The 27,664-nt window shown below is 36.1% G+C and overlaps 1 protein-coding gene across 6 annotated transcripts in view; it reads left to right on the top strand.

Moving 5' to 3' along the window:
- The window catches only part of LOC310903460 (uncharacterized protein), a 490,104-nt gene that overhangs the window by 208,100 nt on the left and 254,340 nt on the right, over positions 1–27,664 (top strand). For 3 of the 6 annotated variants that reach the window (XM_083846779.1, XM_083846778.1, XM_083846777.1), the window contains exon 4: positions 10,409–10,522. The exons of the other annotated variants lie outside the window; for them this stretch is intronic. The gene's annotated coding sequence lies outside the window, so the exon portion shown is untranslated. The remainder of the gene's footprint in view (positions 1–10,408; positions 10,523–27,664) is intronic. 6 annotated transcript variants of the gene reach the window in all.

Raw genomic sequence — 27,664 nt, 5'->3', positions numbered from 1 at the left:
AAAATGAATGCAGTTCTTAACTTTTGGCTTGCCAGGCAGAACCACTTGAAGTTTCACATTTCACTGTACTTTTTTCTTGTTTTATGTTCCCATTGCAGACAAAAGCATAATGGGCTAATTAATAATTCATAAAATACTTGGCACATTAAAGGGATTTGCTCCCATGAAGATATGCTTTAAATAATATTAGGAATCCTGGTACTGATTTCCGAGACAGTGCAAAAGCTATGGTATCAGATTGTTTTTACATCTGCTTGGAGGGATTGTGAAAGAGTATATTGCACCAGAAGGGTTTTTAATGAGATGTGTCCCTGAAGGGAACAAGTAGGTAAGTGAGATGGTTTTACTTTTTGTTGCAGAATGTAGTGATTTGGGCACAACATTAAGAAAAAAGGCAGGCCCATTTGAGTCAAATGGGAGGACAGTTCAACATCATCATTTTGGGTTAAATGGCAAATACACGACCAAGGTATAATTTTGTCACTAGTGTATGAATTGATGTGCAAAGAGCAGAAAATAAAAAGAGGTGATCTAATATCCAAGCTGCAGAGCTTTCCTGAAATGGTGGAGGCTTCCTACTTATTCATGATTTGTAGTAGTCCTCTGAGAACATTAGTAACAACCTTTCAGAACTACTGATTACAGAGAGGGAGATGCTGTGCATATTAACAGCTGGTCTTTGCCCAAGAGACTCTACAACCAGACTGACAAAGGCTAAAAAAGAAAAAAAAGGAAAAAAAAAAAAAGATTTAAGCCAAGGGAAAAGAGGAAGGCAACTGAATTTGGGTAGAATGATAAAGATGCACTTGAACTAAACCAAGTAGATGACATTGCAATAGAAGAAAACAAGAAAAGTCAATTAAAGTACCTCTCACTTAACAGGTTACTTTAATAGGCTTGTAAATGGGAAAAGTGGGAAGATAGTAGATTATGTTGTGTAGCAATCTGCACAGTAAAATAGATTTGAATTGTATCTCGTTGTTTTTAGGAATTGTGCACAAGCTTTGTCCTCTACTTGCTTGCTTCATTGTAGTACAGCTTCTTTCAAATGAGTGGAGTTACACTTTATTTGCACCACTATAGCCAAAACGTCTGGACTCTGTCTTAGAATCAAGATATTCACCAACCTAGATGGTTTCAATGAAAAATAAGACTCTTATTTGGAAATTAATGCAGAAATCTGTAGTTACGATTTTAACACTTTTTTTCCTAATGAAAAAGTAACCAGTAAAGTGCATTTTAAACGCTCATAAATTTATCCTTTTACTTAGTGGAATAAGATTTCATTACAGTGTCTGAACTGATTTGGCTTGAAATAAAGTCTAGGCTTCTCTAATAAAAATGTTTTATCATTATTTCTCACAACAAAGATGACTAAGAAACGTTTTTAACACAATGTTTGAAAAACTATGGTACTAAATTGCTGTGTTGGAACTATTTAAATTGGGCATTTAGTTACCCATACATTTATGTATGTATAAGATTTATGTATAAATCTTGTTTGCTGGAAGAAGATTCTGAATATTAATTGGTATGAACAGAGTTATGCAAAAAGAAACCTAAAACATATTTTGGGAGAGATTAAACATAGTAATTGCAGTGATCTTTAAGATGCTCGAGAGAACATAATTTATTTCGATCAAGGGTTTGCCTTTTTTGAAAGTATTGATTAGCTTTGGTTCTCAATAATTGTTTGTGACCCTCTGTGAGCCCCTCACCCCCACCCTGGGTCCAAGTATTATTAGATCCACATCATGGTTGTGTCAGCTGTGTGTTACCTTCTTTTCTCTGGATGCTGATCTCCAGGCATCTTGATTCTGATATTTAGCTAGCTAGAGTAATTAACCTGATTTTCCCAACTCTAGAACGAGAGCAGCAGGATCAGATAATCTTTCACTTCATAGAGGAATGAGAACAGTGTCCTCCTTTGCATGGGCCCAAGGATGCTGACAGTGCAGCCTTCAGGAGACAGAAGGAGGACCATAACCTCAAGGAGGGTTTGCTGTCCATCTGTGGTCCTGTCAACACTCTCCGTCTGAGAGGTTTTAGAAGACATAATATGTGAGGACATAATACATTCAGTGCAAACAGCTCTCATTTGGTTTTGCATATATAAGTAGTCTTCACATGCCTTCAAGGAGTTGTTCGAGAATGCGTTGTCTTTTTCTTCCTTGTGATCTGAAGCTGAATGCAGTGCAGATCCTCGTAAAGATACAGGAAAGATGACCAGTACCATGGGAGTGGTATCCAAATCCTTTTAGCTAGGTCTCGCAACAGCTCCTCATATGCAGAAGGAACAGCTATGACATATTTGTTATTTCCAATATTATTTTTTTAAAATCACATTCAGGAGATCAGAAAATATTCTTGCACCTTTCCCGTGCAGTTGGAAAAGAAAGGATAAATAGGATGCTGCTTATATTTCTCATTCCTATAGTTTCTGGTGCTATTCATTTTTGCTTTTAACATCAAAACATACTTTATTTACATACCTAGAAGAGTGTTCTGGCAGCAGCTTTTCATGATGGTGGAAGTCCTTTCTGTTTGTTTCTGCAGACTTTCAGATTTTCTGAATTACTGCAGAAAGCATTTCCTTCCATACTGTTCTGCTTCTCATTGTTTCACATCTTATCAGTGCTGGCTGAAATAATTATTAACTAGGAGAAAGCAGACAGGGCAGTTGTTTAAATTTTTGAACGATCAGTTCCAGGTCGTATTAATTATTTTGAAAAGCATTTAACAGCTTAATAAGACAAGGGTTTGACCATAAATGTCATTTTCATTTGTTTGTGTTATTTGAGACTGTTGTAACTGGCTGCTTAATGGTCTGTGTCATGCAGGTGTATTATTAGCTCTCATTGGCACATTTTACTCAGTTGTCATTAATGGCACAGAATGGCTTTCCCATCATTTTCTCTTGGAATCCCAGATAGAGAGCAAGATCAGTGACAGTTTTATCAGCGAGTTGCATTAAGCTGCTCTTTGCCACTCATTAATCAATGTATTTTAATCTCCAACTAGTCCCTGTTCTACATATGTCAGTGCCACTCCACTGTCTCATTTGCCAAATGAATAACAGAGTTCTCATTAAATTGATGTTGTGCTTTTTTGTACTGGATTACCTGCAATATATTTAGTTTGTTCTTTTGATTTTACTGAAAAATGGCTTGCAAATAGCAAAAAATAAATAAAAATAGAAATAAATAACCACAGTTTAATAATAACTAAAGAAAATAAAATGATGTTTGAGTTACAAAATCAGTCATGGTTCTTGACTGAAAATTCAACAGTAATTGGGGAGGCTAGAAGCAGACCTGCACATTATTTCAGTTTCCAGACATACAGTGTGGTCACTTGGCTTTTAATCTGTGCAAGCTAACACAGAAGGGAGAAGGGAAGAAAGCAACAGTTTCTTAGCCACTCTCCCCTTGGGTAATTCTACACCTGATGTTTTATAGTAAGAAAAATCAAGGTACATTTTATGTATCTACTAGCTTTAAAGGTATAATTGTTCATTTACTGTCCAAAGAAAGCCACAGCACTGAACCATTTAGCAAACATGGAGACAACAATTCTGCTACAATCACTAGAGAATGAAGATGTGTACTCTTATTTCATCTTAGGCGTGGAGGAGGGCAAGGAGAGGGAGAAACAACTGGTTTGCAACACTCCAAACATAGAACTTTTCCAGAAAACCAGGAAATCCAACCCTACAGCCATTCCTCCATTCTGGAAAGCCCTTTCTGGTTTAAAAGCAGTTCTGTGCAAATGTTTGTGACCCATGGCCAAATGTGAAAGAGTTATTGTCAAAGTATTATCTAAAGCCTACTACAAATATTAAAGTACAAATATATAAAGTACAAATATTAAATTGTTGAGGAAGAGACAAGGGAAAATACTGAGAATCTTTATGCAGTTTTTGGCCGTCAAATAGCATTACAAATCTCAACACAGAAGCTGTTAAAAGCTAAGTAAAGGTGAACATGTAAAAAAAAAAAAAGTGCTATGACATGATGGTGAGAGAGAGTTACACAGCTAAGCATGAGAGATGGCTGTGAAAAGAGCAAAGATGAACATCTCTAATGTAGGGGATATCAGGAAGCTGTTACGTTGCAGCATCTGATGGCGTAAAGATGTAATCTGGAATTGCTTAAAGGAGCAGTATATCGGAACATACATTCTGAAATATTTGATATTAGGATAGATGCTTTGCTAGTCTGATCAAGGCTGGCATTATTTTACCTTCTCCTACACATTCATTGAAAAACCTACCATTTCAAAAATAAAATGAAACCAAAAGCAAATGAAGCAAAACCTAAAGAAAGTATAGGAAATGGTGAATAGTTTTGGACAACTCAGGAAAAAAAATTAGATATTTTCTCACTTTCAGAAAATGAAGGATGATACTTAGCTGTCTTCCTTTAATTTTAAGGGCTACTGAGTTACTGATTTTCCTATGCAAGTGTCTCCTAAGGGAATAAGACAAGGCCATTTTCTTATACTTCTCTGTAGCAACCAGCAGATAAATATAGCCGCATCCTCTTAAAGATACTTTGCTCTGCAGGAGATGAGGGACTTGCTGTATTTCCGAAGTAACTGCATCACTGTCAGCCTCCTGCCTTCGGCACTGCCCCTTTTCTAGGGTCTTAAAACACTGTCCCATTTCTTTAGTGTCCTTATGTTTTCTGAGTTGAAAAAAAGAATGCACTGAGGGAAAGTAGGTTCTAAGAAAACCCCAAGTATAAAATAGAAACTGATTCAGCATACTGGGCATGTGATTATAGATGGAACATTTAAAGTTGTGTGCTGACCATATTCTTGTGATTAGTATCTCCTAGTAGACTTGTACATGTACAGGTCAGTGTCAGATAAATTATTATGATGCTGAACTCTTTATCAGATAAAATTTCAGATAATGGTAGTTTGCTGTTGTTGTTATTGTTTTTAATCTTTGCAGTCAGCTATCTGTTTCTTTCCAGCATCTATCTGTCAAACCATTAACTGTATTCTATTCAGCATATTATCTGACATCTACAAGTAAATAGCATGGTAAAGAATGATATAGGGCACTGCAGTAACAGGATGTTGAAATTAAGTTAATAAACTCAGGTTTTCTGATGTCTGCTTTATTCTTAAGAGATTTACACATCTATAGTGTCATGATTACAGTTATCAGCATCTCTTTCATTTCCTTTTTTCATTAGTGCTGGAAAAAAAATCAAATACATAATTATAAATAAAGGAAAATAGTTGGAAATTAGAACGCTTCTTTGAAGTATGAGACAAGAAACCAATTATTTCACACACTGGAACAGCTTGCCCAGAGAGAATGTGGAATCTCCATCCTTGGAGATTTGCAAAACTTGCCTGGGCAAGGCCTTGAGCAACCTGATCACACTTAGAAGCTACTTTCAGCAGTCCTTCAGATGTGCCTTCCAGCTTCTCCGCTCATTTGAAGCCTAAAATCTGGGTTCAGATTTTTGCACAATGATTCCTCTTTTCTTGTGTTGCTCTTTTGCTGCAGTCTTTGTAGAAGCATCTGAGAAATTGGGTTGTCATGTTTGAGCTGTCATTGCACAGGTCTCAGTTAAAGAGACAGATGACAAGTAACATGATCAAAGGAATACTAGTTTTCTTGTGTATCAATGGGGTATGTAAAACAGTGTGGGAAAACTTTATGATAAGCTTGTCATATAAGTATAACAATATTCAACTTTTTTTTCTGAAAGATGTATATTAGCATGTTGTACACGTGTAAAGAAGCAATATAAGCTTACATATTATATGACTTCTATCATAAAATATTTCTTACTTTTCTTTCCTAAGAGACGTCTTCCTGTTCACAGCTTGTTGCAGAATGCTCTAAACTGGGTAGATTTCTTCCTTTTTCATTGAAAATATGATATCCTTCCTAGGAAGGAATAGATGAAAGTAATAAACGTATTCCTCATTTTATTCAATGCTAATTGGCTTACCATTGTACATAAAAATATGAGCCATATGAAATATGTTTTTTTAAAACATGTTTATGTATCATATGCTAGCTCTGGAGTTTTCTCTGGCATGTCAAGAATACTGATAGTTGGGTCACTTTTTTGAACATCTTTCAGTCTTCATATCATTCACTTTGTAATTCTGTAACTATATTCTGTCATATCAGCCTTCTTGTTGGAAATAATATTCTCTTGGTTAATAGAACAAAAAATTACCCTTGAGATATTTATTTAGCTATAAATTTTCTTGGTCAGTAATAATATGCTGACATTTCTGCTGAGAGAACTTGATGAAATCTTGTGGTTTTGACCTATCCTTGAGAATACCTCCTGGGAAAAGTGCATACCACAGCAGAAAATACTGGAGTTCTGGTGTGATGATGTCATGTTAAATTCATTAGAAGTACCCAGAAACTGAAATTTTGTTAGCCTCAGTAGAGGATAAAGTATAAACCTCTGCACTAGAAAGGAAAGAATGAGTGCAAGGGAAAGAGAAAAATGATTCGATCTTGCCGGTTTTATGCCCTTTTGGGACTTAAACTCTCAGTACAGATTGAGAAGACCAGTGCTGCTTCTTTCTTCGTCCCCCATTCTGGCTCATTCTAAATCTTCTTTCACTTATTTACAATGAGTGTCTACCAAGTGGCTTGTTTGTTTGTTTTTGGCTTAAATTTACAATATTTATTGTTAGTTTGTCACTTGATTTTCATTTTTAAGAATCCTGATAACTATGGGATTCAGAGTTACAGATTCCTGGGTTGGGGTGGGAGGAATCCTCTGTTCAAACCGTACATTACTGTCTTGATGTATCTAAGTGCTGCGGTCCCAAAATCTCAGCTGTATTTAGGTGAGCAAGGTAGGGTTCATACAACCCAACAAATTTTGCTTTATTTTCCCCCACAGATGATTCATGTTATTCAGAGTTAGAGTTCTAACAGAGGTAGATAGTTTTCCTGTCAACTGTTAGTAAATGGTCAGCACAGCTCTCAGAAGTTAGGTGAGGTAGAGCCCTCCACTCTTCAAACCCAGTTTGGGCTTTCAACACTCATAGACTCCTGTATAACAACTCAATATTCAGTGTTTATTTTCTACCCCACTCTGGGTGAATATGGACAGAATTTTGTCTGCCATTTACAGGCAGGGACTAAGACAGTGCTCATTCATAAGCAGAAACTTGAACCCACACTGAGCAAGAGTTATTTTAAAGTTTTGGCTTGGGGTCAAAACTAGATCCCAAGTGAACCACAACAGTTCACAGGCTCAGATTCATTTATGAGAGTCCTGAGTCATTACAGAACTGTTTCTTGTCTCTGTATGTGAATAGTCCTGTGCTGCAAGCTCTGCCTCAGTGTACCAACACCAAACTGTTTTTTGTTACAGAATATTCTAGTACAAAGCCTAGCAATTTCTAATGTACCAAGCACGTTTCAGGTTATCATTTTAAAGGGGGAATAGTTTTTGAAAACAGAATGAAAGAGAGGGAGCTCTCTTTCAGTGACATGGCTGCATCCAGAGCCTTTGTTGAGACTTGTTAGAGAAAAACTTCAAAGTTGAGAAAGGCAAGACCCCGTCACCTTTCTAGGGCTCTGACACCTGGCAGGTGCATTGTGAAGTAATGTACAGAGTATGCTCTCAGTTGTAAATCCCGAAAGGAAAAGATTGTTCTTGCTCCCTTTTTTTTTTTTTTTTTTCTTTCCCTGAAGATTTTTTAATACCATTACTGAGTACGGTAGGGAAAACCTTTAGGGTTTTTAATAAGACTGAAAGGTGGTTTAATTGCTTGTTGCTAAATTACTTGATATTGTTTTTTTTTTTTTTTTTTTTTCAAAGCTACCAGGTTTTACTTACTTATTTCTTAATATTTTATTTAGTTAAACTGCAAAAGAGGGACAGATATCAGCATGCAGGTTTGGGGCTTTTTTGTTCTTTATACAATGTGAAGGAGCACACTTTATCTGGTGTCTGAGTGTTGCTTTCAGTGTGACGAATGGGCTTTGGTGAGCTTTGCAAACCAGCATGTTTTTGTTTATCCCTTGCCTGGGTAACTGAAATTGTATAAACAAAAATGGCCTGATAAAATATATTTATTATTAACCAATAAATTGCATATTTTCACTTTGTAGACTCCTAAGTCTATTGCAACTATAAGTTCACTGGTGCAAGTATTTTTGATTATTAATAGAGTTACTTGGTGGTGAAATAAGTTTGGAATGTTTTACTCACAATAGTCAGCCTTTTCGAAGTAGGCTAGAAGACTGATGGGCCATAACAATTTATTTTTAAAGGTAGGTGTTGAGAAATGAACTAAGCTTTTCCACGTTAAATAATTCATTTTTATTGGGCCCAGTGGTTGTTAATTTTCTTTCCTATGCCTCCCCCTCCTTTACAATTTTTTGGTTTACTTTCTTCTTCAATATATTTTTTCTATTAGTCTACTTTTAAAGAACAGAAGCAAAGAGGATAAAGGAGAACAGCTCAAACAGTGCTTCTTTGCAATGGGGTAAAAGAAAAGAGGAATTAAGACTGTCATCCCTCTTGAACATGTTTATCAGTCTCTGTAAAAGTCAGCATGCTGATCTTAGGAAAATTTACCTAATCTTGACACCTATCTGGTGCCTATCTACTGGAGGAGTCAGAAGTTTCATGAACATTTAATCAGACGAAGCTACAAATAAGAAAGGAGAGATGAGTTGTCTGAACTGTGGTTTTTCTTCTATAGTTTCTCAGGTTCAAGTGGCATACAAACAAAATACTTCATTATTGTATGTCAGAGGCATAGGCTTAGAATGCTTCTTCCAGTAACCTTGTTATAGAAGCTACGAACAGAAATGAAATAAAATGTTAAACATATTTCTGCATGTTTCTCTTTTTAACTGGGCACAATGCAAAATCAGAAATTTCCAGTAAAAGTTCAAGATGTCATTAGGGAAAAAAGGTTAAGTTTTTAATTTTTTTTTATTCTTGATGAAAACCTAAGACAAAGCTTATAATGTTAAAAATAAATAAATAAACAAATAAATCATTGTTTTGTTTTGAAGACTGCAATAACATGTTAGCTGCCCTTTCTGAGACCTGGTCTATTGTGCCAGGCTATCTCCAAGGAGATGTAGACATGGTTCTGCTTTACTTCTTTTTCATCTGTAAAGAGATGCATTTAGTAGCTCTCAAGTGTAAAAGAGTAACTATGGCCTGTCCTTTTCTAAGATTTGGAATGCCTAAGCTTTTCAAATAAAATATAGAAAAAGTACCCTTGTGTGACACCTAAGACTGCTGAAATCTTTAAGAAATGCAATAATTCTACCATTGTAAATAGTGTTTTAAAAAATACAACTATGAAACTATTTGCTGCAATACATTTAGTGATGTATTACCAAGAGGTCTCCCTTGTCATTCCATTTATTAGTTCAGAAATAGCCAGTATCTGAAATATATTTAATGACTACTGTTTGCCGCCAATGTATTTAATTCCCTATGATTGGTACAATTCATTTGCAGGGTATTTTAGTTTATATGTTATTGAAACTTTCTCTTGATGTTAAAGTACTTGAGATTCTCAGTGTATGATAGTATTTCTCAAAGTGTCAAATGCCAGTTAAAAAACACTCTCAAATCTAGGCAGAGGAACACTAAATGATAGAAAGAGGAAGGTATCTTATAGGGAAAAAAAAAAAAAAGAAAACAAAAAACCCCACCACTTTTCTTTGGCACTGGAACAAATATTTCAGTGAGTTTCCTGCTATGAAACAGCACAGTATTTTGGTGCTGAGAAATTAAGTTCCTCTGTCATATGAACGTAATAAAGAATTACAGTCAAGGCCTTTCTTCATACAATAAACAGGAAACTACTGCAATAATAAGAGTCGTCTTATGCCGATGTTTCACTCATTAAGTGCTTTCTTCTGCTACTTTCAGGGTTCATACCGTCTACCCCCTGAAAAGTTGTAAAAATAGAATCTCTCACTTCAGATATGGCAGCTTCAGGAGAATGAGCTTGTTTTACTTTCCACGTCTTGTGCTGATGTTTGTGTGTTCTTTAGAAGCTACAGCAGTTCAGTTCAGATGAATTAGGAACCTTAATGTAGTTGTCAATATCTAGCCTCCATAAGTGTCCAGTTGAAACCCAACCACTGTTGGATCTCTCAGGTGCCTCAGTTACCTGAAGACGTTCCAGTTCTCCTCGTACTAAGGGCACTGCATGGCAATCTCTCATCTCAGGAAAGTGCTACTCCTTTGCTGTGTGTTGCAGCAGAAGGAAAAAAGGTAATGAATGTGGTGATTGGGCTGAATGGAAAGCAACAGGGACTTCTTCAGTTTTCAGAAAGGATAAACATTGCCTCTAAATTAACCATTTCTTCCTATGAGTGCACCACAAAGAAATAAAAATTCTATATATATATTTATTTTTTTTTCTCCAGAATTTATCACTGGGCAGATTGACTCAGACATCCCATCCATTCACAAAGCTTGCATATGACAATGGAAGGAAGTTGTCTTGGGAAGGAGGAGAATCTCAGCCACCTACAAGACAGGTCAGAAGGGTTATACTTAATATAAGAGGGGAATATTTAAACTGGTCTCACATAAATGTGAAACAACACATTTAAAAAATTGACTCTGCATTCAAAAATTTGACTCTGAATGTGCACCCCGTTTGGAGGAGGATAGAGTATGATTAAGTTTTCTATTACAGTGCAAAGAATTTGTGAAATGAAACACAAACTTCTATATGCTGGTTATAGTGTGCTCATTGGAAAGTATTTGTGAAAACTGTTTGGGCATTTAAACAGGGAGTCAAATGACTCGTTTCTTCTGTTCAGTTCTGATTCAAGCTTTTGGTTATGCTGCCTTTTTTCACCTTTAAAGCAGCCTACAGCATCCTCAAACAATAATCTTGCTTCTTATAACTTATACCTTTTCTGTATATGGCCAAACTTTTTAGCACTGAGCATAATTAGAATTATATTTTGACAATAAACTTGCCTTTTTTCTTATATATATATATATATTTGAGAGCAACTTGACAAAAAGTTTATTGGGACTAGGGAGAAGTACAGTACAAAGAGAGAGAAAATTTTACCTTTAGGAAATGTTTCTTTAAAGAGATGTCTTTTCATCTCATCTCTTCTGTTCTTCCTGTCCTTCATGGTGTGACACTTAGTGCCAGCGGGATGTTAGTCATTTCCACGTAGATTTTGAGAACTGAATTTGACACACCTTCATTTATAGAAGGTGCTTTGAGACAGCATTTGACATAGTTATGCTTGTTGATATACCTTTAATGAAGAAAGGCTAAAGACTTACTAGCTGAAGAAATATTCTGCTCAAACCCAGAATGCCTATACTTATCCTCTCACAGCACAAGCATGCTATGACAGGTTTTAAGGGTTTGGAACTGCATCTAGTAAGATACTGTGATGGCACATAAGTAATATATGTTGTGCATCCGTAACTCCTCAGAAATGTTTAAACTTTCAGCTTACTGACTTATTTCCTCAGTCTTTTTCAGAGTTGAGATTTTTACTTTTTGATACTTTGGGAAAATTCTTAGATCCTTTCTTATTATGCTGGAAAATAAGGATTTCCTGATTTAATGTAGCTGCTTGTTTCAGATAGTAATGACTAAATAAATAAACAAAGTGGAATAAACATGAGGATTAAAGTTTTAGTCTGAATAAAATGGCTGAAGGTTTAAATAAGGCTTAGATCCTAAAATTCAATGTGACTAAGGCTAAAAGTTGCAGTTCAGAAATCTGTTGGACTAATTTTAAGATGATTACAGTATCTATTGCAGTGCCTCATAAATGACGTTAAAAGTCATCCACTTCCTAGATGTAGAAATACTATCTTTGCTTCATCTTCTTTGCCTTGTAAAGATTTCAGACCTTCTTTTTCTTTTTTTTTTTTTTTTGATGGGGGTCTTCTATCCATTCCTAGGATAATGTATGTATACAATCCAGACTGCAAAAGAAGCTAATACTGGTTGCACTTCACATATTAAAAGTTTCAGGTCTTATTTCCTTAGCTATTAGGTAACATTATCATACACTAGCCTTTTGTATGAATACCCCCCCTAATCTGCACAGGGCCAGAGCGTACAGGGCAGCCTGGTTACATGTCTGCTCCTCATCACAGCACCTACACAAGCAGTCCTGCACACAGCTGGGAGCGGTCTGGAACTGTGCAAAGCCAAGGCTCTCAGTTTCATTTAGCTGTGCGATGGTACAATAAAGAGAAGTGGCCCAAACCGAATATCCACAGGCATTCCCTGGAGAAGGCTGTTGCTGCGGTTTGCGGCAGTCATTCTTCTGTCTTCTTGTTCCTGGCTTCAGTCAAGAGCTGGAGCTGAGTGAGCAGCAGAGGATCCCTGCAACAAGAGTGCAAGGCTCTAGGTGCAACCATCTTCTAGGTGCCCTCCTTCCCCTGTCTAGGCAAAGGATAGAGTGGGGTTTAGCTACGTGGAAATAGCCCAGGGAAGTTAGGTATGGACAGAGGAGATGTGGAGGAAGTAAGTGTAGGTGAAAGAAAGGTATTTGTGGTCCATATGTGTGTTAGGTTAATCTTACTCTCATGAGAAGGTCCAAGTAAGAGAAAGAAATCATTAAGTACTACCTTCTTAAAGGCACCCCAGCATACGTTGAGTAATTACCACAGGGTTTTGATTCTGCTCCCATCTATGTTGTCACAGAAAAAGGTTCAAATGCACTTTAATCCTTTTCTCTGGCCTCCATTTTCTACTGGAGAAATAATGTTACCAATCAAGTCTTGTTTCCTTAACAGTTGTCGTTGTATCAGATAACTATCGCAAAGAATAGAAATGAATTGTTTTGCATATTGTAGGCTGTCAACGTCCTTTGCTTGTCAAATTCTACAATACTACAGACAGGGCTGTCACTCCATATTATTAATTTACCCCTCAGCAAAACAAAGGTACATGCTGTACTAAGTGTAAAGCTAAACTGACAGAGTCCTTTATGCAGCTATAATAAATGTATCCCTGTCACTTTGAAATCAGCTGTGCTATTTGGCATTATTTTTCCGGTACTAGTGGAGGTTAAAGGAGAAGTGAGAGAGAGAACTCATTGACTTTCCTTGCATATATCTGTATCTATACTGATTTTAACCTTACCCATAAAAGGTCAAGCTTAAAATTATTTCCGCAGAGCAGCTGTCTTCAGAGGTTTGAATTAACATAGATGGAGAGTGCCATAGGAAAAAAAAAGTTCATTTTTACCCTAATTGGATTAAGGTAAGTCTTGTGCATACTGCAAGGGTGAGGTTTTGCTAGAGTACAAACTGCTGGGTTGACAGAAAAGGATTAATTTATGTGCCTCTTGTCAGGTTGTTGACTAATAAAGTATTGATCGTATCTGTAAGATATGCAGAGTGTCTGTCAGAAACGAAGACACTCTGGAATTGAAAATTGCTAGCATATCTGACATGATCAAAGCCCGATTAATGGTATTAAGCAGCAATAAGTAGGCTCCAGCATATATCAGATGCAGAGTTTTATGTCACATGTCCTGGAGCAGGCATCATAACCTGGCATAATACCCAGCCTCGGCAATGAGTGACTGATTTGTGTAGTTCCTGGATTTTTTTTCCTGCTTTTCTTTTATGTGTTCCTGCAGACATATTGAACTACCACAGTTTAATCCCAGAGGAGCCTGCAGGTGGTATTGTCCTTGCATTGAGGAGTTATTAAATTCTTAAGGTCACCATAAAAAAGGTTCCATTAAATTGAGTTAATAAAAACATTGGGCAAAGGTTTGCTAAGAGTGCAGGTGTCAAAGCCTTGGGAATTAGACTGTCTTTCATGACATCAAGCTAAAAGAATATTTTACAACACATCACAATATGAAGATGTTAGAAATGCAGTTTCTGTGAGGTTTTGGCTTGGGTGGGATAGAGGCACCTGTGCTTTGCAGGAAATGTCCTATTTAATATTCAAATATTTTCAGAAGGCAATTTTAATTGATGAAAGCTTTAAACTTTCTACAAAGAAATACAAACTTTTCTTTTGTTGTTGCCTTCATGTATGTATGCATAGAGAGACACAAAGATAAATAGGTGTACATAAAAATGTAGATTAGGTATATAGATCCATGGGTGATCTGTTGCTAACCCCTGTTTTGTACTTAAAAAGGACAACTGAGCCTGCTGTTTTTCCAATGCTACTAATGCACACTGAATGTTCTTTACTTAGGGAAGCTCCTGAAGAAGAGCAAGATTTAAAATCATTTAGGCCTATTTTATTTTATTTTATTTTATTTTATTTTATTTTATTTTATTTTATTTTATTTTATTTTTTTAACTGGAATCTGTGATGAGGCCTCTGATGAGAAAAAATAGTCATGAATTTGACTTCTATTTTTTAATATCTTATGACTGATGTCTTTTTTTGTTAACTGTTAGCATGAGATTGCAGCTCCACCAAGGTGAATAGCAAACTTTCCATTTACTTTGGTACAATCTAGATTTCACCCACTATGAGCATAAGAAAATGCATGTAGTTTTGCTGAAATGTTTCATTGTGGCTCTAAATGAATAATTGATGCTATTTTCAATTCCAAAATATTAAGATACGATCAATTAAAAACGTTGTTTGCCACATTCACTGAGAAGCAAATTAAAAATAAATTGCTATATTAGCAATTACTTTTGAACTAATTTCTCTAAGACTTTAGTTTTTGATGATGGCACGTAATAAATTACATATTTAATTAAATAAAACCATATATTTCTTTCATGTGCTGGATATGACTTGCATAGAATAGTTTTTAGTCTTCAGCTACTTTCCTAATAACCATGATAGATTTCCATTTATTTGCAACTTATTGACTTTTTTTTTTTTAATTGAAGCATTTCAACATATATAAAATGTGATTCTTTTTTTAAAGGTCTAGTTTGTAAATTGTATTTCTCCATTCACTTGTTAGAGCTTGAGATTTTAAACATCAATATAAAATTAGTAGAGATTCTGCTCACTAAAGGAAAAAATTTCACTATATAATGTATTGCACTATATATGATATATAATATCATATATATATCATATATATTATATAATGTATAGGGACATGAAGCTGACAAGCATAGCAAACTACTATTTAATGAATTAATACTGTGGGACTTGGAAAATGTTAATAATGAAAATGGCTATAAACAAACTAATGTTATAAAGAAAATTAAAATACGCAGAAATGCATTATAGGTGGAGTTCAACTTAGACTTTACCTGGCAGTCCCAGTGACTGCTAAACTCAGAGTAATTTTCATAATTTTTCATATACATTTTAAAAGGGATGATTTTTCATCTGGTGTCTTCTTTTTCATGGAAATGTGTCAATTTAAGGCCTTGTCCTTAGGTATTAACTCAGACTGCTTAAGACTGAGAGAACATTTTGACATTCTTTCCACCTTTCCAGTCACAAGTGCATATATCTCAGAAGCTTCTTCAAGTTGGTAAATTCTCTTACTGTATTCAGAAGGCAAAAGTAGCAATTATTAAAGAGAACATATGGCAGGTGCCTTAAAACTCCAGGGTGACACTGGAGCATATGACTTCAGCTCATTATAAGTACTTCCTAGGTTCTTCTTAATTGCTGTAGTAATTAAAATTCACCAAAAATTGTGAAAATGCCAAACAATTCAATAATACATTCATAATGTGTTACAATATTACACATAATAAAAATATGTATTTTTAAAATCTTGACATAAGTTACTTAGTCATCTGTGTGGTTACAGAGATTTATTTATTTTCCTTCTATTTTGTCAGCTTTTAAAATCTGTTTTTCAATGTAAAAATAAGTTTGAGCATTCAGGTGAAATGTAAATAAAACTAATTAAACTAAGGCTGTCATTGGAAGTGAGAGTAATGTGCAATAAGTGACAGAGTATATCTATGGAAGGTATGTGAATAGTTGACATTAATGAGAATTCCATCTGTAGTCAGTGAAGAGCCTGAAAAAAATCTGTTGAAATAGCTTAAGAATAATCTTAAAAAAAAAAAAAAGACTTTGGGAGGTCAGATTCATGCTTATTCAATATGATAGTTTTATCAAAGCCACGGATGAAATAACTTCAGGATCAAGGATCAGAGAGTTAGGAATATATGTAAAAGGCAGAGTTTCAGCAGTTTTGACTGAAATTTAAAGGCTGGGTTGTAATAAACAGAGTTATTTTTTATATGAAATTGGATTCTTAAATGCAAACCTTTAAATGTTTAGTGGTGTTAGAGGTTAGGTAATACCCTTGAGGAAACAGTTATTTTAAAATATAATCCAAAATGCATGGTAGCATAGCCATTGCAAATTGCCTTTTGAGAGAAGGTTTAGTTATTATGTGTTTAATCAATCCTGGCTGTAAGGAAATTAAGGGAATATTGTAAGCAGCAGAAAACAAAGTTCTTTCTTAAAGGCAAAAAGAGAGAATTACAAATGACTGAACATTTAAGAGGTTTACAAAGAAATTTCCTTTCAGGGAGTTGATAAGGAAGGAGGAGGAAGTGATTACGAGCAATATTTTATTACAGCTAAAGAGACCTCTAGCCCTTCAATTGACAGAAAAATTAAAAATTACATTATGAAGTTCAGTGCTGCATCTAGAATGACTGCACATGTAGCCCAGGTAGCGTTTGCTGGGCATCCAGAAATTGAGGAGACAGTAATTAGTAATTAGCTAGGGAAAATGGTTGTAAGTATCATCTCTGCTATGTAAAATTGTGTAATTATGTTTTCCAGGGCTCTACTGAGGTGCTGTAAGCCTGAGAGTATAATTTCACTTTCGTATTTTCTGTGTAATTTTTGAAGATGTGAATGCATTTTCACCTGCACCTTATCTTGGCCCTATTTGAGATCTTTTTCTCTCAGCTGAGAAAAAATCCTCCTGAGGAGGAACCTAAGGAGTAGGGAAGAAAAATTTTTAGACACCTCCGAGGAGCAATGGGTGTTTTCCTGGCTCCTTCTTTGATGTTCTCCAGATTTCTTACTCCTGTGGAATTGCTCCCTACTGTCATTTGGACACTGATTTTATGCTTTTCCTTTAACCTGTAGTAGCAGACCTTTAACTGATCTTTCACCATATTCTGTAATAGAGAGAGGCTTGTAATATCTTCAGAACAAAATTAGCCTGCTGTAAGATATGACCTGAGTCACAGTGTGAAATACACACGTCTGTGGAATATAAGGTATGGAATTGTATAATTTAGAGACTGGATGGGAAAGTGTGAGCAATCGGACACAAAGGAAGACTGCAGGGGCAGCCATTGGTGTGGCGTTTCCTAAAGTGTGAGTACCCAATTTTGTAAGTTTGTGGCTCTTTCTGCAAGCGCCACCTTGGATCAGCAGCAGGTTTCAGACCTGCGGATCCATAGCTCAGTCCTGCATTGCTCAGCTGGGAGAAAAAAATAATAAAAATAAAAAAAATGGTACTAATACAGTAAAACTGTCAAGAGTTGCACATCATTTTTCCTGGTTTGCAGATAATGTTGCTGCAATTACACCTTTCATAAACTCTTGCAAGGTTTTTTGTTCAGGTTTTCTTTTTTTAGAAATGGTGATTATTCAGAGAAGAATGCTAAGGTGAAAGTATGTTAAATCTTTAATTATGCTTTAAAACTTCTTTACTAGATCATTCAGTCAGGCTTACCCACAATAAAACACCTGTTTTCTACTTAGTCTAGCAGCTGGACTAAATGTATCATATGTACAGCAGCTTATGAGTATGGAATTGCTACCAAACAACTCTGGAGCTGTTCATACACATCTGTTGGAGGGGAAAAAAAAAAAAAAAAAAGGAAAATAAAAAGGGAGAAATGTCCTTATGCAACGTCACATTCATCTGCTTGTTTCTTTGTTGTTGTTTTTTGTCTGTTAGTTATTTTCTTTGTTTGTCTTGTAAAGTGCAGGAGTCTTAGTCAAGGTGCTTGTTCCTTTCATTAGGGTCTTATCCCCATTTACCTTGCCTGGCACACTCCCCATGTCTGCTACCATTCGAGGAGGAACCTCTCTAGCTGTAGGTGGGATTGCACATATGGCATGTGAATCACATTTCTTAAGGAGTTTATGGGTTCTTCTCTGCACAATTTAGGTATAAGTAAATTTTAGTTGGTATTGACTCTTGACTTTACAACTGGGAAAATGTACGGAAAGGCCCTGACTAATGTAACAGAAAATGAGCAGCAAAGACTAAGATGAGAAAAACAAATGTTTCATGTGACACAAAGAATAGTGAAGAAGCAGGAGATGCTGCAGTGATGAATGAGAAAAAATGTAGCTTAAGATTATAATGAATTTATAATTTAGAATGAAATGATATGAAAGTGAAAGACAGTCAAAGGACAGATCTATGCATTTGAAGTATTCTTTCATTCTTTAACAGCTAAGCTTTGTGATCTATTTAAATTCTCCCGTTCTTCATATAGTGAAGAACCTAGATATGATACCTCATCCTTCTCATATCCTTTCTGATCTGTGATGAAGAGCAGATTAGGAACTGTTAGGACAGAGCGTGTAACAATTATATGCAGTTTCATCCAGTGATTTGATTCAATGATTTTCTGTAGCTGTTTTTGAAGTATCTGCTGGAAGTCACTGGGTAAGCAAGCCATGAATAATTAGTGAAAACTGATGCAAGTGTTCCGCTTGGAGTGTAGTGGTATGCAACACTATGTTTTTATAAACAGAAAGTGGTTTCAGAAGTTATTTTAAGCCACACATAATTAAACAGGAACTAGCATTAAAACAGAGATTAATATTGTTTACAGTGGGGAAATTCATTGTGAAATTTGAATACCTGATGATTACATATAAGATTGAACTTCTATAGGTATATAATAAGTAAAATTGCTTTCTGCAGGCAACTTTAGACTATTCCCTGTCTAGAGGGAAAATGACAGATCAGAGATCTCTGCCAGTAGACATTCTGGGGAAAACCCTGTAGCAGGAAAACCCTGTGAGAACACCAGTATAATGAATGTCGGTATGATATAAACAATAAACATTCAGTTTTCAATAGCTCTTCTGAAATCACCCAGAGTAAAAGCCGTACCCAGTTCTGTTGCCTCTAGAAGTGCTGCTTAGACCTACAGGGGACACACAGGATTCTGCCGGTTTGAGCCATACGCTGGCAGGCTGAAATCATGACTTCAAGTGTCGCTTCTACCAACCTGTTCCCTGTGTGCACGCTTCTCTGGGAGTGAGAGGATGCCATGGCACACTAGTGATGGCTCTCGCATATGAACAGGTTTTTAAAATAAAGAATGGAGGGAATTGAGATCCTCCTCAGGCCTCTGCACAGATGGGTGTTGCAAATTGTTGTGTGTTCATATCCCCTTCAGTGCCAATCAGCTACAGCTACATGGTGTTGTATTTAATGCTTTAGGGCAGGTTTTGGCTTTTTCTTCTCCGCTATATCCCACTCTTGGCTCAGATGGTGGTTACTGCAAGTGGCAAAGCCACTGCATGCATATATTGGGTTTTGAATTAAATTAAAACTTCAAGACATTCCAGCAAGTAAAATGGTAAAAGATGGTATATGGTGGTGGTTAAAAATAAATTTAAATGGATGGATTTAAATGGAGTTGAAGTTTAGAGAAGAAATAAGTTATCAGAAAACAGCACATCTATTACAGTCAGAGAAATTTTTGTTTTTGTTTTCCTTTTCCCCACAGTTGAGTTGTGGTTCTTCCACAAGAAGAGTGGAGTTCTCCCACAACTCAACTTCCATTTATATGTGGCCCATATAAATGTGCCAGTCAAATGCAAAGCCAATCAGAAGCCAAATTTCTGATGCCTTTCTCTGTATATATTTTATAATTTAAAATGAAAATATATAAACTACTGCCAGGTAACTGAAATGTTTGGCTGAGGGATTTGTAATGCTTTCCTAAGCAGCAATAAATCTTTATTCTTTCATGCATACCTCACAATTATCACAAATCTATATGCAATATTTTTATACTATTCTGAAGTACTAAAGAAATTCTTGTGTACTGTTATCACATTCTGTAATTTTACACTCAGTTTTATCACATAATTTATGTTTTAACACTGGTACCTTTTTTCACCGATAAGCTTAACAGTCACTCAAGCTCATTTCTTTTTTTCTCTGGCAAAGTACTACTACGTACATCACCATTAGTCACGTATATCTGAAAAATCCATTGCTCCAAACATTAATTCTTATTTCACATCTCTTTACACATTACAGAAAAAAGTGTAATCAGTTTCCTAGCAGTATTTCTGAGGCACTCACAGAATTCCCCAAATTATTTTTAGGTATCAATAGTATTAAAAAAAAAAATATGCAGATTTTCTGAGTGGTATAAACTTTTGAACAGTATATAACATAATGTACTTTCCCCCACGAGCTTTTATATGCATTCAGTCTGGATATTGGCTTTTGCAAGTCTGTTTTAAACAGACCAGAATTGAAACCCTCCATGTGGCATTCTGGTTTCCCTTTTTCGGTGGGAACTTGTAGCATGTCATATGGCAGAATTTGACTGTAACCTAAAATATCAGTAGGGCCTGTTACTGACAACACAGTTTTGAGCAGGATTCCACCTAGAAATGACAAGCTAGGATATCTATTTATCTACTCTGCTGTAACAATTATTACATTGGACTGTTCCTTTCTTCTGAAGAGAGAAAGGTGATATGAAATAGAGCAAATAGAATTGATAATAATGCTCTTACCTTGGTTATATTTGTGAGTATATGCTTATAGGCAAAGAACTGGCCAAAGTGAAGTAATCCTTCAATGCTGCATGATAGAACCTTGCTCACTTGATTTAAGAGTGATGGGTTTGGGGTTCTCAGTACTTCCTTCATCTTGATTACACCTTACAAATATCTGGTAGATGTCTCCCCAGATAATTTTGAAGACTGTACTTTGCACATTTTTAGTACCCAATTCCTCTTATCATAATGCTGACATGACTTTTCAGAAGTTCTAGTGACATTTTGGTTTTCCTTTCCGCAAAAAGAAGTAGAAAGTGTAAACATAATAATGGCACAATAATGAATAGAAGTGTGACAAGAGTGTTAATACACTTAGACTAGTATTCCAACACAGCTCAGGGCCAATCCTTTATTGTCTATAATGTATTGACACATCTTTCATGGGCTCAGAGACTGCAGCAGGCTTTTGGTGGGGTGCTTACTACTTCTCAGAGCAATGTAATCATTTCTTTTTCTCTTGCCAGTTCCTTGCTTTTATTTGGTGCTAAAGAAGCTTTGTTACCAGAGCAAGAGATCAGACTGTTTTAAAAAATATTTTGAGTAGATCTGTATTTGTCAATTATGCTAATGGGAAAGGCAGAACTCGCCACAGACATCTTTAAGTCAAGGAGTTGGATGAACAAAATAATGGGAGAAATAAATGAAATTTGAAGCTGTGAACACCTTCTATAGTTTTCAGGTAGTTCAGTTATATTCATGGTCTTTGCTGCAGTCCATTTTTGGATGATACATTTTAGGAGGACAATGAGGGGGAAACAAACAAAACCCCCTAATTATGTTGTCAGACAATCCAGAGGGGGGAAGAAAAGTGTGGTTAGAAGTTTTAAAACAACAACAACAAACCTTCAAACTCCTCCTCTGTGTCTTCAGGGTTCTTTCAGAAAAAGATTTTCTGTTTATTCTAATGGTCCCTTGGGAGCTTATAGCCTTGCAGAAAGTAGTAAATGCCAGAGGTGTCATCAGCAGCCAGCAAGGCTGTCAGATATATTTTACTCATGTTCCAACCTGTAAAATGTCTAATATGACACATCCCTTGACAGTTCTGAATGTCCAGACTTTTCCCACCCTGTGATTCTGCTTGCTAGGCTTGCTGTACATGCTATTAACACATGCAGCAAAAATGAAATGGCTCTTTTTTGGAGTGATGAAAGCAGCTGCCTGTGATAACATGGGAATGAAATTGGTGATCCAAGAGATCCCTTTCATTTCCTGTGTTTTCTCTGTGGGTGGGATTCTGATTTCAGTTTAGTACATTCTGAATACTGAACTAACAACTTAGAAGATAAAATACAGACCGGTTAAATGAGAGTCTGTGCAAAGACTAGCCAACCCAGAAACCACATTTCAGATGACCAAAAACCGAATCCTCCCTTTCTCTACTACATTGCTCCTCCCTACATGAATGGAGTCAGTGACCCTGTACCCATATCTACCCCACTTTAGTGTTTTCTTCTTTCTTCCACCACCTAAGCTTGTCCTCCCTTGACCCTGACCACACAACCTGCAACCATTTCTAGAATTGCAGCTCTTTGGTTCTTATAGTCCTACATCTGTTAGCAGAACTGGCAAGCATGTATGGCAGCCCTTGAAGCTGGGTGCCATCGATCTCCTCTCCGTGTTTAATGAGTCTTTGTCCTCTCAGTACTTTCAGAGCATGAGTGTCTCAAATGCCATATCTTCTGGTTCTCAACAGGAGGGACCAGACCCTTCTTTCTATGGGCAGCATCACTTCTTGCACATTTGAAATAATTTTCTTTCTCTGTTTTTAAACTCTGTGTCCTGGATTTAAGAATTTGTCCTAATCTGTGGTAGAGATACCACAGAACATGAGGGAAGCTTTGGTACTGCAGCGCAGTTGCAAGTCAGCGTCCATATTCAGAGAGAGTTTGTTGAGAGGTGCATGCCACGGTCTGGTTGTCAGTAATCTTTCTCGAAGTGGTAAGTATTTTGGTCTCTTCAGACAGATGCATAAAAATCAGGCACAAAAGAGATGACAATGCTGCTGGTACTCTAAGTACCCTTCCCTTCATCTGCTTTAGAGCCGCTGTTTTTCACTCCAACTTTTTTTGTTTTGAGCTTTGGCAAATGGTACTCCTGTTCCTTTTGTTTTTGTGCACTGCTCTCTTGCACTTGCCTTAGGCTTGTCTTAGATGCTGCTGCATACATCAAAACTGTTCGTAAGTTTTGCCAAGACAGCATTCTCTTTTCTAAGTTTCTCTTCAAAATATTCCTCTTCCAGAAGATGTATAGAAAAATGCTTTGTTGCACTGAGCTGGCAATCACTTGGACAACTGCAAGGTACAAATACAGAAGCTCTGTGGTGGTTTGACCCCAGCCAACAGCTAAGCACCCTCCCTGTCACTCACTGACCTCCACCCCCCAGAAGGATAGGAGGGAGGATCAGCAGGGTGAATATGGACAAGGTAAAGACAAGCTCATAAGTGAAGGGGAAGAAAAAAACAAACAACAAAAACAAACAAACAAACAAAAAACAAGCAAAGTCAATCACTCACCACCTTGCACCAGCAGACATGTTGACACATCATACAATGCATAAACATAAAAATTACAAAAATGGCATTCCCAGCTCCAGGCTCACTGATCTCTATTGCTTGTGTGTTTATAGAATACCTCTTAGGCAGAATAGAGTTTTCTGTACCATGCTAATCCTGATTTGTGAGCTATTGTTCACAGAAAATGTGAACCCGCACCATTAGTCCTATCTATTCCATTCTCTGTCGATGTAACTGCTTGGTAATGGGGCAGCTAGTGGCTGAACTTTCAGGGAAACTTGTTTAAATACTGTGATTTGGCCATGTATGAGTCCAAGAACACAGGTGTGATTCCACACGTCCCTGAGGTTACTGCTTTGTAATACTAGGCTATTACAAGACTTCTAAGGGGCTTCAGCACTGCTTACCACCAAGTTTTATCAATGGGACTTAGGTAACAATTTATTTGTGTTTTACATGATATATAGGGATACACTGAAAACTGAAAACATTTCAATCCATTATCTTATAATTAATTATTTAAAAGTCAATTAAATAGACTTAAAAAAAAAAATCTTCTGAAATCAAGCTTCTTCTATTAGGTAGTTAACTTTGGGCATTAATATTTGCATAATTTGGCCTAATGACTTGGTCACAGTTAAACAGTAATCACCCCAAAATTAAATTTGGGGTCTCTGCCCATGAGAAGTCAGTCTTTTTTTCTTTTTTTTTAATCTAATTCTAATAAAACTCTAGTAGAGAGGATTAGTTTCAGCAAGTGTTAATGTCTATGTACTTCAATTTGCTTTGAGGTATTGTTCAGAACTCTACAGTTTTCAATTAATATAGATTGCCTTTGCTGTGGTAGCTTGGAGATCTTTGGAGAATACAGATTCTTTTTTTTCCCTTCAAAAATAATAATAAAAGATCTTCAGCTGTGTGGTTCATCAGTTACTTTTGTGGAGAGGGAAATGGTATATCTGATAACCAATAATATTGGCTTCCTAGGGCAGGTGATTAATTAATGCTTTTTTAAAGCTCAGATTTAATAGTAATTTTTATTTTGCCTTTTATTTTTGCCACAACACCATTGTAAAATCCCCAAAGCCCTTTACTGAAACAGGAATGAAACAAGTTAGCAGGTGTTATTAAGAGAACATGTCTGTTGCTTTTGCAAAATGCCAGAAGTTGATTGCAGACCAACTGGGGAAGACCTATGAGATTCTTCCAGTGTACACAAAAGGAATGAACCTATAATTAAATTACAGTTAAACACAGATGGTTATTTTACAGCAGGTGCTCAACTTTGAAAGTGTATCTCTGGACTATTTTTGTTCCAACATGGTGTTCAGTCCCTGTTGGGCTTCTGGCATCATTTTATGGTTAAATAAAAATATTCCTTTGTATACATTTAGGATTGGTGTGTGTGTGTATGTGTGTGGTTTGGGCTTTTGTTTGTCTGGTTTTGTTTTGTTTTTTGCCAGGACACAAAGCTATCAGGCATTGCTATGTTTTAAAGGATAGTTAGAAGAAAAACACGAAGCAGAGATTAAGCACAGCACAGAGGAAATAAACATAAGAGTATAAATAGAAGGATATCTGCATACCATTTATGGGAGCTAGTTAAGTAATGTGTACAATTAAACCTAGATCTCAGGATACATAGTTATCCAAAAAGAAATAATCGCTATGCAAATATTATCGCTAAATGTATCTTTTACTTGATAGAAGAGATTACATGAGTTTTATACCATTCCAAGGTCAGTGTTATATGATTTATTTAAGTGTAATATAAATATTTCAAGGACTACATAGTCTTTGTATGTGACCTAAGTCAGCAGTATGTGAAAAATGCTACTTAGAAGTACCTCAGTACTTATTAGAACTACTTCTTTAAGTACCACGTACTGAGAAAGGTAAACATAATTTACATGAAAATCAAATTTGATTGTATATCTGATTCTAAATGTCACTCAGATTTATCTCACTGATAGCGATGTGTTGTACAATCATTGGAAAATATAAAAGCTAGCATTGCAGTAATCTTGCCTTTCCACAAGTGTTCACAGTGTGTCTGTATGTTGACGCTGAGTGAAGTTTTAGTGAAATTTGTGGATCAATTATTGCTATAACACTGTATATTGGACAAACTTTAGAAGTTTGGTTTGTCAAGAGATTGTCAAATAACTCAGGTTAATAGTTCAGCTTGAGCATATTGATGAATGTCCAGAGGGTATTTGACTTGCTGTAACCAGTCAGGTCAGCTCGTATAAATAAACCAATAACAGAGTTGCAGAGTTACAGAATAGTTTTAATAGCATCTTAGGTAAGCTTTCCATTTCTCTTACTGTTCATCTCATGTTTTTAATGTGCATCACTACCTTCAGGCACAGAGTTAGTTTCTGCAGCCCTGAGGCTGGAGAAACCTCATGAGATGGCCATAGAGTGAGAGGAATTTTGATGCCTTTACCAGCTCCAGTGCTGCTGAATGAAAGGAGTCCTTGTTTATGCTTATTTGGACAATAAAGCTGCTCCTTTCTATAGCTGATGAGGTTGCTATTTGTGGATCTTTAAGTATCTCTTTTGTAGGAGGAGCCTGTCTAAATATCTTATTTTCTAAGCTATTGAAATTCACAAAGGGTGTTTTCTGATAATATCTCTCTTGACTTATTTGTTTAGCTAGGTAATGAAGATGCTTGTATAAGAAAAAGCAATTTGTTTATAGGGGACAGCTCATCATTTATAAATAGCCAACCTGTCTCTTCTTTCAAGAAAAAAAAAAGGGGGGGGGGGGGGAGGGGGGATTTTTACTATGATCAATTGTGCAAGATGAGGAAAAGCATTCTACTCTGAATCACTGTAATAATTGTCTGAATGTGTCCCAGTAATATCTTCTGGAATTGCTCTTCCTTTACCTTGTTGATAACAGTCCTATCTCCATTTACTACTCTCACTATTTTTCCTCTCTCCCTTCCTTCACATCTCTGATATGAGTGCAAACCACTCTGCTCTCTAGTGGTGCAGACATGTCCTTTTATTTGTACAGACATGTCGATTAGTCCCATTCATTGTTTGTTTGTTTGTTTGTTTGTCTGACATCCACCATTCTTTTTCTTACTCTTGCCCTCTCTTCTGCAACGGCATTCCCAGTATATCTGAAACATATCTGAAATCATTTCTGGAATATTCTCCACAGACTTTGATGCTTTGCAGCTGTGTTGCCTTCCTTTTTCTGCTACTTCTTGTGAAGTAATGTTTGCAGTATCCTAACATACAGTCATTGGTTTGAACAAGTCTGTTCCAGGATGGGTACTGCATATACATGGTAAGAAATCTGGAGACTCTGAAATGGAGACTCACTGCAGTGCTGGCACTGGCTTTGCTCAAACCCCAGTCTGAGTTTTAGGCAAGAGTTTTAGGCAAGGCACCACTGCTCTTCCCTAGACCAAACATTGCTCAGTGGGGACCATCCTTAGCCCCCTTTGGGCCCCATACTAACTGCAGGTCTGGGCTTTCAACCCTAATCATCTAAGATATGCCTTTAAAATTCTGAAAATATAGAAGGTGTCTACATCTTTTACATGCAACTGCAGTGTTTAAAAAAATCTTATTTTGCAAATATCAGAAGAAATTCTGAAAGAAGTTTTGAATATTTGTCATTGCAGTTTCTCCCTTTAATCAGTTTCTTCAGTGACTCGTCATGTTCTTTTAGTTATAACTTGGAATGCTTTCTCTTTTCCCCCACTATCAGAAGATGATGTTTCTAATAAAACCAAATATGTTTACAATTTGAAGTAGGAACATTAAAAGACCCTCCTTACTGAGGTTTAAAACCCATAAGGGATTTCTTATAATTTTGAAAAATATACAACAACCCAGAAATATCAACCACATTTTTATGCATCATCTGTGTTCAGGGAAGATTTTTTTTTTAATTGTTTATCAACATTTCCTAGTTGCTATATCCAGTTTGTCCTTAATAACTTTTTTGTTTCATTGAACCATAATATCGAGACAATGAGATAGAGGGGGATTGCAGTGTTACACTTGAAATATGACCATTTTGCCTGAACATAAATCACATGAAATTCAGTGCTTATTTTTGATATTTAGGATGTATTGCAGGGTTTATTCTGTTCCATTTATGTGAAAAGACTATAGTATTTTGAATTAGTATTACACAATGTTGGCTAGCTGTGCATTGTTTCTACTTGAGATTCACCTTTATGGATTTTAAATTAAAATTTGCTTAACCTTATTGAGGCAAGCATTTTATTTTTATCATAGGTCAATACAATAAAAAGGAAAATGTAATGGTAGCACAGCAGGAAAGATATTTATAGCATAATAAAATACAAAACTTATTTTTTTCTCTTTTAAGATCAATTCACATTCTTTGCTAATATTTAATCAGTCATACTGACACAGTGATTTAC

This window comes from Anser anser, assembly GCF_964211835.1.
Source record: "Anser anser genome assembly, chromosome: 8".
Classification (NCBI taxonomy): domain Eukaryota; kingdom Metazoa; phylum Chordata; class Aves; order Anseriformes; family Anatidae; genus Anser; species Anser anser.
Note: the sequence above shows the minus strand (reverse complement) of the source record. Positions and strands in the feature narration are given on the sequence as shown.